Here is a 5,159-nt window from a genome sequence, read left to right on the forward strand (position 1 = left end):
CTAGCCAGCACCTCTCCTAAATAGGTGTTCCACTCCCCTAGCCAGCACCTCTCCTAAACAGGTGTTATACTCTGCTAGCCAGCACCTCTCCTAAACAGGTGTTCCACTCCCCTAGCCAGCACCTCTCCTAAACAGGTGTTATACTCTGCTAGCCAGCACCTCTCCTAAACAGGTGTTCCACTCCTCTAGCCAGCACCTCTCCTAAACAGGTGTTATACTCTGCTAGCCAGCACCTCTCCTAAACAGGTGTTCCACTCCTCTAGCCAGCACCTCTCCTAAACAGGTGTTATACTCCCCTAGCCAGCACCTCTCCTAAACAGGTGTTATACTCTGCTAGCCAGCACCTCTCCTAAACAGGTGTTCCACTCCCCTAGCCAGCACCTCTCCTAAACAGGTGTTATACTCTGCTAGCCATCACCTCTCCTAAACAGGTGTTCCACTCCTCTAGCCAGCACCTCTCCTAAACAGGTGTTATACTCTGCTAGCCAGCACCTCTCCTAAACAGGTGTTCCACTCCTCTAGCCAGCACCTCTCCTAAACAGGTGTTATACTCTGCTAGCCAGCACCTCTCCTAAACAGGTGTTATACTCTGCTAGCCAGCACCTCTCCTAAACAGGTGTTCCACTCCGCTAGCCAGCACCTCTCCTAAACAGGTGTTCCACTCCGCTAGCCAGCACCTCTCCTAAACAGGTGTTCCACTCCTCTAGCCAGCACCTCTCCTAAACAGGTGTTATACTCTGCTAGCCAGCACCTCTCCTAAACAGGTGTTATACTCTGCTAGCCAGCACCTCTCCTAAACAGGTGTTCCACTCCTCTAGCCAGCACCTCTCCTAAACAGGTGTTATACTCTGCTAGCCAGCACCTCTCCTAAACAGGTGTTATACTCTGCTAGCCAGCACCTCTCCTAAACAGGTGTTCCACTCCGCTAGCCAGCACCTCTCCTAAACAGGTGTTCCACTCCGCTAGCCAGCACCTCTCCTAAACAGGTGTTCCACTCCTCTAGCCAGCACCTCTCCTAAACAGGTGTTATACTCTGCTAGCCAGCACCTCTCCTAAACAGGTGTTATACTCTGCTAGCCAGCACCTCTCCTAAACAGGTGTTCCACTCCTCTAGCCAGCACCTCTCCTAAACAGGTGTTCCACTCCGCTAGCCAGCACCTCTCCTAAATAGGTGTTCCACTCCCCTAGCCAGCACCTCCCCTAAATAGGTGTTCCACTCCCCTAGCCAGCACCTCTCCTAAATAGGTGTTCCACTCCGCTAGCCAGCACCTCTCCTAAATAGGTGTTCCACTCCCCTAGCCAGCACCTCTCCTAAACAGGTGTTCCACTCCCCTAGCCAGCACCTCTCCTAAACAGGTGTTCCACTCCCCTAGCCAGCACCTCTCCTAAATAGGGGTTCCACTCTGCTAGCCAGCACCTCTCCTAAATAGGTGTTCCACTCCTCTAGCCAGCACCTCTCCCAAACAGGTGTTCCACTCCCCTAGCCAGCACCTCTCCTAAATAGGTGTTCCACTCCGCTAGCCAGCACCTCTCCTAAACAGGTTTTCCACTCCCCTAGCCAGCACCTCTCCTAAATAGGTGTTCCACTCCTCTAGCCAGCGCCTCTCCTAAATAGGTGTTCCACTCCTCTAGCCAGCACCTCTCCCAAACAGGTGTTTCACTCCCCTAGCCAGCACCTCTCCTAAATAGGTGTTCCACTCCGCTAGCCAGCACCTCTCCTAAACAGGTGTTCCACTCCCCTAGCCAGCACCTCTCCTAATTAGGTGTTCCACTCCTCTAGCCAGCACCTCTCCTAAACAGGTGTTCCACTCCGCTAGCCAGCACCTCTCCCAAACAGGTGTTCCACTCCCCTAGCCAGCACCTCTCCTAAATAGGTGTTCCACTCCTCTAGCCAGCACCTCTCTGTGAGTTTCTTACACCTCTAATATATAATGTTTCTACCACCCTCTCTTATGACCGAAAAGAGATTCTAGACATCAGGACAGCGATTACTCACCTCGTACTGGACAAAGATTATTTCTTTAACGAGTCGGACGCAATGGATTTACTTCAGACACCCGACAAGGCCCAAATCCCCGTCATTCACATGAAGAAGAGAAGGAGATATCGGGGACGTAGGTCGGGGTGCCTTGTAAGGATCCTACGGCGAGTGGGTAATCTGCCTCTACTGTCACGTTCCTGACCTGTTTTCCCTTGTTTTGTATTTATTTATTTGGTCAGGGCGTGAAATGGGTGGGTTGTCTATGTGTGATTTTCTATGTTGGGATTTTGTGTTCGGCCTGGTATGATTCTCAATCAGAGGCAGCTGTCAATCGTTGTCCCTGATTGAGAATCATACTTAGGCAGCCTGGGTTTCACGTGTGTTTTGTGGGTGTTTGTTTTCCGTGTCAGTAGTTGTGCCACACGGGACTGTTTGTCGGTTAGATTCTCTTTTGTTATTTTGTTTCGTGTAGTGTTCAGTTTATTTGATAATAAAACATGGACACTTTCCACTCTGCATCTTGGTCCGATCCCTACACCTCCTCTTCAGACGAAGAGGAGGAAATCAGCCGTAACATCTACCGTCAGTCCTATTAGCCAACTTACAATCATTGGATAACAAAATAGACGAGCTACGATCACGAATAGCCTACCAACGGGACATTAAAAGGGTAATAATTCTAATCTAATTTTATTGGTCACATACACATGGTTAGCAGATGTGAGTGTAGTGAAATGCTTATGCTTCTAGATCCGACAGTGCAGCAGTATATAACAGGTAATATCTAACAATTCCACAACAAAACCTAATGCACACAATCTAGTAAAGGAATGGGATGAGAATATATAAGTATAAAATATATGGATGAGCAGTGACAGAGCGGCTAAGATGCAATAGATAGTAAAGAATAGATAGTGAAGGATACAGTATACATTATATACATGAGATGAGTAATGCGAGATATGTAAACATTCTTAAAGTATCATTATTAAAGTGACTAGTGTTCCTTTTATTAAAGTGGCCAATGATATCAAGTCTTTAGGTAGACAGCTGCCTCTCTGTGCTAGTGATGGCTGTTTAACAATCTGATGGCCTTGAGATAGAAGCTGTTTTTCAGTCTCTCGGTCCCAGCTTTGATGCACCTGTACTGACCTCGCCTTCTGGATGATAGCGGGGTGAACAGGCAGTGGCTCGGGTGGTTGTTGTCCTTGATAATCTTTTTGGCCTTCCTGTGACATTGGGTGTTGTAGGTGTCCTGGAGGGTAGGTAGCTTGCCCCAGGTGATGCGTTGTGCAGACCTCACTACCCTCTGGAGAGCCCTGCGGTTGTGGGTGGAGCAGTTGCCGTACCAGGTGGTGATAAAGCCCGACAGTTTGCTCTCAATTGTGCACCTGTAAAAGGTAGTGAGTGTTTTAGGTGACAAGCTAAATTATGTGGGTGATATGTACACCGAGGAAATTCAAACTTTCCACCTTCTCCACTGCTTTCCCATTGATGTGGATAGGGGGGTGCTCCCTTTGCTATTTCCTGAAGTCCACGAACATCTCTTTTGTTTTGTTGACGTTGAGTGAGAGGTTATTTTCCTGACACCACACTCCGAGTGCCCTCACCTCCTCCCTGTAGGCCGTCTCGTCGTTGTTGGTAATCAGGCCTACCACCGTAGTGTCGTCTGCAAACTCGATTATTGAGTTGGAGGCGTGCATGGCCACGCAGTTGTGGGTGAACAGGGGGTACAGGAGGGGGCTGAGAATGCACCAGTGTGGGGCCCCAGTTTTGAGGATCAGTGTTTCACTGAGTCATGGCTGAACGACAACATGGATAACATGCAGCTGGCTGGGTTTTAATTTCATCAGCAAGATAGAACAGCTGCCTCCTGTAAGAGGTGGCGGTCTGTGTATGTTTGTAAACAACAGCTGGTGAACAAAATCTGATATTAAGGAAGACTCAAGGTTTTGCTCGCCTGAGGTAGAGTATCTCATGATAAGCTGTAGACCACACTATTTACGAAAATAGTTTTCATCTATATTTTTCATGGCTGTCTATTTACCACCACAAACCCAGGCTGGCAGTAAGACCACACTCAAAGAGCTGAATAAGGCCATAAGCAAACTGGAAAATGCTCGTCCAGAGGCGGCACTCCAAGTGGCCGGGGACTTTAATGCAGGGAAACTTAAATCCGTTGAACCTAATTTCTACCAGCTTGTTAAATGTGCAACCGGAGGAAAAAAAACTCTAGACCACCTTTACTCCACACACACACACACACACACACACACACACACACACACACACACACACACACACACACACACACACACACACACACACACACACACACACACACACACACACACACACACACACACACACACACACAAACACATACACACACACACACACACACACACACACACAGAGAGAGACGCGTACAAAGCTCTCCCTCGCCCTCCATTTGGCAAATCCGACCACAACTCTTTCCTCCTGATTCCTGCTTACAAGCAAAAACTAAAGCAGGAAATACCAGTGACTCGGTCAATAAAGAAGTGGTCAGATGACACAGATGCTAAGCTACAGGACTGTTTTGCTAGCACAGACTGGAACATGTTCCGGGATTCTTCCGATGGCATTGAGGAGTACACCACATCAGTCACTGGCTTCATCAATAAGGGAATTGATGATGTCGTCCCCACAGTGACCGTACGTACAGTATATACCCCAACCAGAAGCCATGGATTACAGGCAACATCTGCACTGAGCTAAAGGGTAGAGCTGCCACTTTCAAGGAGCGGGACTCAACCCGGAAGCTTATAAGAAATCCTGTTATGTCCTCCGACGAACAATCAAACAGGCAAAGTGTCAATAAAGGACTAAGTTTGAATCGTACTACACCGGCTCCGACGCTCGTCAGATGTGGCAGGGCTTGCAAACTATTACAGACTACAAAGGGAAGCCCAGCCGTGAGCTGCCCAGTGACACGAGCCTACCAGAGCAGCTAAATTACTTAAGTAAAGTAACACTGAAGCATGCATGAGAGCATCAGCTGTTCCGTACGACTGTGTGATCACGCTCTCCGCAGCCGATGTGAGTACGACCTTTAAACAGGTCAACATTCGCAAGGCTCACATCAACACCATTATGTCAGAAACCCTGGAACCACTCCAATATGCATACCGCCCCA

Source organism: Salvelinus namaycush, chromosome 34 (assembly GCF_016432855.1).
Source record: "Salvelinus namaycush isolate Seneca chromosome 34, SaNama_1.0, whole genome shotgun sequence".
NCBI classification, from domain to species: Eukaryota; Metazoa; Chordata; class Actinopteri; order Salmoniformes; family Salmonidae; genus Salvelinus; species Salvelinus namaycush.